Consider the following 10,074-nt stretch of genomic DNA (forward strand, 5'->3'; position numbering starts at 1 on the left):
TTAAGTTAGACTTTCATAAAGCTTTTGACTCTGTGCATTGGCCATTTTTATTTCAAATGTTAGCAAACTTCGGTATTGGTCGTCGTTTTTCTGGTTGGGTGAGAGAGCTGGTCTCAAATGCCCAGGTCATGTTAAATATCAATGGTATTAGAGGAGACCAGTTCAAGCTGGGACAGGGTTTGCGTCAAGGGTGCCCCCTATCGCCTTTGTTGTTCAATGCAGTTGTTGAGGGTCTTGTGGTCTTGCTTAAGCGGGCTGCTGTATCGGGTTTCATTGAACCTTTGCAGGTTTCCGACTTTCTGGGTCATATTCTTACTTATGCTGATGATATGATCATTTTTGGTCGTGCAAATGTTCAACAGATGCTTAGGTTCAAGCTTATCATTCAGTTCTTTCTCTCCCTATCCGGACTTTCTCTAAATGAGACCAAATGCTCTATTACCATGTTCAATGTTAATGTCAATATGCTTGCAGCTGGAAAGAGAATTTTTAATTGCACTATTTCTGACTTGCCTATTATGTACCTGAGCTTGCCGTTACAAGTGAAGCACCTCAATTGAGATGCTTGGGCTCCGACGCTTCAAAAAGTGAAGCGCAAATTGCTTTCGTGGCAGTCGTCTTATCTCTTTATCATTGGCCGTCTAACCTTAGTCAGACATGTTCTTTCAACTATTCCAGAATTTTTCATGTCTATGTTTGTGATGCCTGTGGGAGTAGAGAAGCAGCTGACACACTTGCTGGCAGGTTTTCTATGGTCTGTGTGTCAACTCAAGGGTAAGCTTCATTTGATTGGTTGACGTTCAGTGGTCTTACCTCGGCGTATGGCTGGTTTAGGCATTTCTGCATCCAGACTGCGAAGCATTGTTCTTGTCGCCAAGCAATGTTGGTTGGCCCACCAACCGGATAACCCTTGTGCTAGTTTGCTTCTTGCTAAATATGGGGCTCTAGCTCTTATCCCGGTTCATCTAGGAACCCAAGGTTTGGCTGTCTCGCACTTGCGTAAATCATGGTTGAGGGCTTTAGCCTGCTTTAGAGACCATTTTGAGGACTCCAGAAATTTTGGTCAGTGGTTGCAGTGGGCTTTGACGCCAAGTAGAGAGTTTCTCACTAAAAAAGTCTATAGATCGTTGCTCCCATCGGGGGCTGATTGGTTGCCCGAGGATGTGCTTTGGGCGAAGGATCCTTCTCCCCATTCTCGAGTCTTGGCTTGGTTAATTTTGCATGATAGAATCCAGACCCACAATAATTTAAAGAAGTGGGGCATTCAGCTCCCGAGTTGGTGCGTTTTTTGTCAGGCTGCTGAAGAATCTACGTTTCACTTGTTCTGGTCTTGCCCAATAATTGTGGAAATCTTTAGCAGGACCTGGAGGCATCCGAAAGTATTTGTTAAGGAGGAGTCTTTTGCGCTAGATCTGATCTTGGGGCCGGTTTGTATTAGGCGCAGGAAGAGATGGAGATTCATCTGGCGGACGTGGTTGCTTACTTCTTGGTGGTTTGTTTGGATGGCACAAAACGATGCTCATTTTCGTCATATTCCAGTTAACACTCATAACCTGGTGCATAAAATCTTGGTAGATGTTTATGCGATCTTGCGTATGCATCTTAGTGATCTTCCGCTCCCTCCTGCTGACGCTACCTTTCCTTTGCCGCAATCTGGACAAGCAGCTTCGGCGTGAGCCCGTTTTATCTGCCTGATGTTCTTTTCTCTTGTGCTTTCCTTATTTGTTTTTAGCTTTTGCTCTTGTTCAGTTCATGGGTTCAACAGTTTGTTGATCTTCATGAGTGGTAATGTTGAATTACTTTCGTCTTTCTCTCTTTCTCTCTCTCAACAGATCAGATGGGTCTGTTCCAAAATTGATCCAGATCCACATCCTACCAGCAAGAACATTAATGGACCTTGGCCAGCTTGGATCATATCCATACGGAAAACGACTATCGGATATGCTATTTGACTCCCAGACCACAACCCTAGACAAGAACGGGTTGGATCTGGGTCCACTAACTCATCATCCATTTACAGCCAATCTGGTCCAGGATTCACCCGCTGCTTCTTATTCCATGACACGGTAGATGAACGGCAGCCTTACCAGGCCGATGTGACCCGGTCCAACCGGTGCCTGGAACTACATTTAACCATGTTGGGCAGGATCCAATAAGTGTTCCTCAACCAAACTTTTGGTTTTATTAATTACAGTAGGTCGTATGTGCTTCTGAAAGACACGTACACAGATAATACAATTGCATTATCATACATCACAATCTTGATTGTCATTTTATCTTCATCATGCACCAAAATTATTATCAAGAACACCATCATCATCAATTATAATCTAACACATCATTATCATACATAGCCATTTGTCATCATAGAATGCCAACATCATCATGGCCACCAATTCACCATGAGCCCCCCCCCCCCCCCCCCCCCCCCCCCGAAAAAAAAAAGAGTAATCTGAAAAAAATATGCCAAACTCATTAGTTCTTTACAGAAAGCTGCCCAACATGTAGTTATGCATGTAAAGGAGAAATGAGAATTTCATGAGCTTAAAATATCGAAGAATTGGCTCAAGAGGCCCCAATGAAGTCTCCTCTCATCTGGCAAGCACAACTCGTGCATATCACTAGGTTGAAAGGACGTTACAAGTTCAAAACCCATAAGTGCATGTTCTTTGCAGCAAGCTCAAAAAGCTGAGTACACTCTGTAGTTGGTAGAGGGGACCTGGGGTTTTTACACCAATGATCTTGAAATTGAGATCAGGTGCAATGTGATTGCACACTTTAAGTGTACTGCTGCACCTCATCACCCACCATCTATTGTTGGGTCCCACAGCTGACAGGCTGTATTCCGAAGATGGTGGGTAATCAGGTGCAGCAGCACACTAATAGTCTGCAATCACATTGAACCTGATCCTCCCTCATAATTCTGTGAGCAAGGGACGTAGTTTTCCCTGGTTATCAAAAAAAAAAAAAAGGCTTAAGAGCACATAAGGGAATCAAGGCTTTGACTGAGGTGTCTGGTGTCCGTCCCAAAGCCAATCAATGTGTTAGGTGAACAAACTTTCACACATAAAAACATGCCAAATTTTCATCTTCAGGTTCTGCTTGGTTTTGGTTCAATTTGTTAGGTGAACAACCATTTTTGCATAGAATAATACCCTGATCTTCAACAGTACTAGATTCTTCTTGGCTTTTGACTTTGATCTAACTGCAAACATGGGCTTGGATTAGTTTTAGCTAGGGTTTGACTTTACTTGGTTTGACCGTAGTGCAAACTTTGTACCTTTGACTGTTGGGTCTGGCGCTTGGCAATCAAAATTCAACTGATTCACAGCAGATTTCTTTATCCTCCAGTGAGTTGTTTACTGAATTTTTAACAGGAATGCACTTATTAACTGTACAGGATTCACTTCATTCTGCTTGCACAATTTTCAACTCAATCTTCATCTGATAGTGGAAATCAAGGTACAAGCTGTCATAGTGATCTTCTGCTTGCTGTTCATTAATAGAGTAACTATGATTAACATGTATGCGTCAGAGTCGAGCAAGAAAGCTCAGGCCTATTCACCAATATCTTTCTGAGCAACTATCATGGGGAGCAATCATCATCATATACCAGTACATGCATCATACTATCATCATCAGCAGCAGCAGCATCTGTGCATATTAACCATCATGCCATCATCGTCAATATTTGCCCGCATCAAATAGTCCTTCCAGTGTTTGATTATCAATAATCAGTCCATGTTCCATTTGTCACCAGGGCCATTTTACCAAAAGGTGGCAGATTCATATTCCAACAAACTCCTTACGATCTCAAACATCAAATTCTGATCGCTCTCACTCGTCTGCTTCCTCATTTCTGGTTTCATGACTCCATCTAAGAGAAAGAGGCACGCAAACATTTCATTTACGGTGAGAATTGGGCCGGAGATAACCAATTTTTCCTTCGTGATCTCCGGGATAACAGAGAGAGATATCTTGAAAACTCAACAAAACAACCAAACTGGTGAAAATTTAAAATCTGGATATTTTGTCTGGCCTGATTTTTAAGTTAATCCAAACACTACACTTTTCTAGAATTTGAAAAACCTGAATTTTTAAAAGAATGAAAAGTAGAAAACTGGAAAAAATAATTTCTAGATTTGCAAGCAAACAGGCCCTTAGAGAACTGGAGAAAACCACCTCATTCACTTGAGAGTTCATTGGTGTAAAATCCCAGGTCTCTCTTTGCCCACCAAGGGGTACGCCCAGTTTTGACCTCGCAGTATCATGTTTACGGGCGCGAAATAATTTTGCGCCGGAAAAGATAACTGGCGCGTTTTTGAACTTGTGATGTTCACGAGTCACTCCTTCTAAATGAACGGAGCCCTGGTGAGGCCCTATGATCCGAGACAGAGAAAAAGATAATGAAAGAGTTTATCTTTCATTGGATTGAGAGTTATGCATTTGAAGTGTCCCAGATCCCAATGAAAACAAAGTTTGCACGCCAGTTACTATCAATTGTGAAATTTTCTATTTTTGGATCTGCAGCTTTTTCTATGCAAATGCTGTCCCAATCTGGATGAAACTTCCTGTGGATTTCATTATTTTTTAAACTATACCATATAATATATACATTTGATAGGGTGCATTTTCATTTAATCCATCCCCTAGAAAAAGCAATATTTTAACCAAGTTGGAAATATTATTGTGGAATTAAAATACTCTAGAAACAATTTATAATTTGGATCTTACTCCAATAAGGATCGTGGAAATGCCTGAACTAGCCCTCTGCGTTATCCCTGTCTGAGAGGTCAGGCCTACCAAAACTAATGAGCAGCTACATCAACCCAGTGGTAAAGAATGGTGAACATTTGAGGGTTTTGAATAAATCTGTGGTCTCTTGTCATTTCTAGAATAATGTAGAATTTTAGAGTATGAAACTGTTCATTTCTTATGCGGGTAACTGTGTGAGCATGGAGGCCCATGCACAAGGGCTCCACTCATCTGGTAGGGGCGACTTTCTGAATGTCAGCAAGTTGACAGGATGTCACAAGTTCAAAATCCACTGGTGGCATCCCTTGCCCTAAGGTCAAAGCTGGGTGTACTTCCTGATGAGCTGAGGGAGCTCAAGGGTTTTACCAATCAGAGGCCAGCTAACGTGCAGTCAGTGAATTGGGAGGTTTTCCTTCATCAAAAAAAAAATGTGTGCACATGGAGAAACAGAGAGAGAGATGATGATGATGATGGATTAGAGCCCTTAAAAGATCTAGATCCAATTGGATTCTGCAAAATCCACATAAAATGGTTTTGGATCTAGATCCAATTAAGTGCCCAAAGCAGATACCAGCTTCAATTGCTATCTCACCTTATTACCCTAGTCTTACAGATTTGATCTTACTCATTGGTATTAAGGTCAACTTTATAGTTTGCATTGATAGCCATGAATTGGAAGGATAAACCACTAGATAGAGGCTGGCTTTTAATTTATCATCTTTACATCTTGATTCGATTATCTATAAGGGAATCTTTTGTAGGAATCCCCAAGTTGACTGCGTCACTAGGAGAGAGAGAGAGAGTAGATGATGCATTAAGAATTAAATTAAATAGAATCTTTAGTATGATGCCAAACGAATCTTAGTTTGATTATGGGAGATAGAGAGAGAGATAGAGAGAGAAGGTGATGCATTAAGAATTAAATTAAATAGAATCTTTAGTATGTTGCCAAACGAATCTTAGTTTGATTATGGGAGGAGAGAGAGAGAGAGAGAGAGAAGGTGATGCATTAAGAATTAAATTAAATAGAATCTTTAGTATGTTGCCAAACGAATCTTAGTTTGATTATGGGAATCTAGATTTATGAGGAAGTTTGAGAACAAACGGGAATTGAGACTTGAGCATATAGTTTTAAGGGAGATTTGATGAAGAGATAAAGAGACTGAAATACCTAGCAGTCCTCTTTGGGTCTCATCTTAGTTGGGCCTTGAAGTACATTAAACGCTTAATGGTTAGTATATATTTAAACCCTTCATATTAACATTAGCAGTGTTCAGTTGATTGAAATGCCTTCAAAAGCCATGACATTTAAGAGAGTTATATTTATTTTTCAAACTTCATTTCTAAAAGTACTTGTCGGTGCATTTTATATACTATCTTGGACTTTTCAGTTCAAAGCCAAAGACATAAACCCTAAAAAGCAATAGCGTAACTTCTGAGGTTGATTTGGCTTGACCACCACTAAAGTTAATACAAAGAATTTACTTGTTTTGTTAATGCTTTTTTTTAACGCACGAGTTTGTGATTTAAGTCAATTTGTTCTTGTCTCATGTGATGATGATGCACATATCATGGCTGAACGGAGGCGTTTTGTAATGACCTTCATATAGTTTTTGGAATCACCATATAACTACTCTTTACTATATAACAAAAAAGAAAAAGAGGGATTAGTCGACCATTTAGTCAGTTTGGAAAGAAGCTGGCGTAATTATGCATTGCTTGTGGATTAAATCCTTGTAGAAGGCCAAGTCCAGACCTGACTCACATTGGATTGTGTTAGTGGAGTAAATAGCCGAATCCAGATATTCAGGTTGTGAGTCGGACTCGGGTCAGATCTAGGCAATACCGAGTACAACCTAATCGGATCTGACCTAATCAGGTTCGGAGTCAGATGGGACCAGTTAAGACCGAATCCGGATACAACTAACTTAAAATCCTTCAGATTCTAGATGCATCCTGATCTTAGTCGGACCCAAACTCGGATTCGAATGCAAAATTCAATACAGAATCTATATTAATTGGATCCTGCTTTGGCTACCGGTTCCGACTAAGCGGATTCAGATTTGAGTTGGATGTCGATAATATCCAACCCATTGGCATTCCCATAAATGGCTGGATATACAGCCCACCTCATGCCATTGACATCCCTACTCAGATCAGAACCAAACCCAAGCTTTAAAATGAAATCAGAAGGATCTGAACCTTGTATGAAAATGCTGCAAGATCCAAATCCAACTGAACTCTCTTAGTCATCAACAAATCTAACCACCAAATATTCAGATGAAGCAGAATCTATCAAACTTGACCAATTAGGTCTGGATTGACCAGATAACTGACCCAAGCCATAACCTTGACATCCCTCTTCAGACCAGAAGCATAGCTCTAACATGGAGCTCATATCGAACTTTCTTGATGGTTACTGATACGAAACCCAGTAAAATGGTCCAACTCAATCTGCACTTCAGATCAGAAGCTAGGACCCTAAAATGGAACAACAATGTTCCAATTTGTTGGCATCCCTATTCAGATCAGAGGCTTAGTACAATATCTAATAAAACTCGGGGAAGCCTGAAGCATCACCCATGCTACCTGTGTTATTGAAGCTCACAAATCCAGAGTCTCCCTTAAAGGTGAGTTTCCTTATGGTCCCATGTCATCAGCAGTAGACAGAGAGCTTGAGGCAGCAAAACAGGAGTTTGTAGCATTTGTGTGAGCTTTACGACTTAGCACCTCAAGATTGTGTGCAAATCGAAAATGATCGCATTGAAGAAAGCAGTAAAATTTTCAATCAACATCCACTGGAATTAGTTTATTCATCCATGATAAAAGTTCAAAACCTCTGCAATTTCAATCTTAAATTCCTAAAAACAGAAACTCAGCTCTCTCGCCCCAAGGGGGTTTGGGGTAGTGGGGTGGGGCCTTGGCTGCTATACGTGCAGTCAAGGTTCGACTCCCATGGATGTCGCCCCTCTGCGCAAGCCAACGCGCAGCATAGGCCCCGGGGGCAGGAGTCCTAGCCTCGGAGTTTTATGCTGCCGGCACGACCATATGTATGGCAGGCTGAGCCAGCGTGATCAGGTCTTCTTGCTGCATGCGGTTTCCTTGGGTTATAAATCCAAAAAAAAGAAAGAAAAAGAAACCTCTCTCTCTCTCTCTCTCTCTCTCTCTGGCTAAGTACATCTGGAGAAAATAATGCACACATATTTGGACCCATTTGACAAATAATTGGGCCTACTTACTATACGGAACTGTCCATATTGGACCAACAACATGACACACTTGTTTGGAGCCGTTTTATCAGACTTAATTAGTACCCGGTTACAGAATCACCATCACTCTTTAACGCCAAATTGAAGATCTGAGAAGACATGAATAATGTTAAGGATAATATGGATCCAGATCATAACCAAGGGCCATCTGCTGGTCAAGTACATCTCAGCTGATCAAATTGCCGACCTTATGACTAAGCCCCTGTCAACCTCGAGATTTGCTCTTCTTCATGACGAGCTCAACACCCTCCTTAGGCTGTTGAGCTTGAGGGGGGCTGTTAAGGATAATATGGATTCATATCAGAACCAATCAGCAGGAGATGGTCCAGATCCACGCAGGTCAGCAGAGTCCATGTCATCCAAGACTCCTACGCAGATGCTCAAATGGTTGAGTCCTACAGATAATGCAAATGAGAGAGAGAGAGAGACAGAGAGGTGGCGCCAACTGCATGAGTCCTACAGCTAATGCAAATGAGAAGAGATAACTCTAATTGCATGCTTGTAACACATTACTTTCATGTGTAGATCATGATCTCAAGGAGATTGGAATTCTCCAAAATTGTATAACCCATAATCTCTTATTAAAGGAACCTCTGGAAATCGTGTAGAGAGATAAAGACAGAATTCACTATGGACGTAGATCCTCCCTGGATCGAACCACCTTATCTTTTGCCTTCATATGAGTGTGTGTGTGACGTGTTTACGTTTTTAAACAACGATTTTGATAAAGTTTTAGCCAGTGACCTATTAAAATTGAAAAGTGATTGTTCAGTACGACAAAATGATGTATTTCTCGAAAATCCTTACAACGTTTGAAAATAGGCTGAATGTCCAAAATCTCAACTTTTCAGTTGTAGAAGGATATTTTCACCCTTCACACATGCAAATTTTCTTAATATGCAAACTTTCCTCTCTAACATTTGAATTTCTTTTTTTTATTTGTGAATTTTCTCTTTGCAAATTTCATCTCTAAATACAAGAATATGCAAATGTTCTCCCAAATATGTGATTTTTTTTCAAAATATGTGAATGTTGTATTGTATTTTGTAATTTTTCTCTAAATATGTGCTTTTGAAGCATCCTTAAAAGCTTTAGTGGTGCTTTTAAAGTGTCGTTAAAGGCTTATTGCATTTTTGAAGTATCGCTAAAGGCTTTAGTGGTGCTATTGAAGTGTAGCTAAAAGCTGATCATGCTTTTGAAGTGTTGATTTTTTTCAACAAACTCTTTTTACTAAAAAATCGCATAAGTGGCACAAGCAGGACGTTCATAAATGTGTGAGAACATCAGCGTGCGAAGGTCAAATGTGAAAGCATGTAAGAGGACATTCACAAATGTGGGAGAAAATTTGCATATTTAAAAAGAAATTGGCAAATACAAAAAGAAATTCACATATTTGGATATTTGATAGAGAAGTTTGCATATTAAAAGAAATTTGCATGTGTGAAGGGTGAGACGAAGATTTGTGGTTTTGAACACTGAACATATTTTCAAAAAATTGTAAGGTTTATGAGAAGACATTTTTGCCGTATAGTACGATCATTTTTAGTACTAAAAATTCTCCAGCATTATCAGGAAAAAATGACCTATCAAATTACACCCTAGATGGGTGGGCATCGGGCCGGCCCAAGCCCATTTAGAACTCAGCCCATTGGGCCTTAAGGGCGGCTCAGTCAGGAGATGGCCCGGCCCATTTACAAATGGGCTCAGCTTTGAAGAGCAGCCCATGGCCCGGCCCATTGGCCCAACATGCCAATGTGAAGCAGGTCAGGTTCGGCCTGACCCGACCCAAATCCATTTCTAAATATTAATAATGAACAAGATATCAACTTCTCATGTACCTAGGGATGGCAATGGACCGGGGCGGGGGGACAAGGTCTCCACCCCTACCCCGTCTCAAAACCCGAACCTCCATCCCCGCCTTCGTCCCTGCATGGATTTTAACCTCCACCCCCACCTCCATCCCCGGTCCAAACGAGGGTGAGGCAGGGCAGGGCCCTGTTTCCCCTCGGTCTATTGTCATTCCTTGCGGGGAAAGCATAAGTCCATCCCC

This window comes from Nuphar pumila, chromosome 7, assembly GCF_984573655.1.
Source record: "Nuphar pumila chromosome 7, dmNupPumi1.hap1.1, whole genome shotgun sequence".
In the NCBI taxonomy this organism is placed as follows: domain Eukaryota; kingdom Viridiplantae; phylum Streptophyta; class Magnoliopsida; order Nymphaeales; family Nymphaeaceae; genus Nuphar; species Nuphar pumila.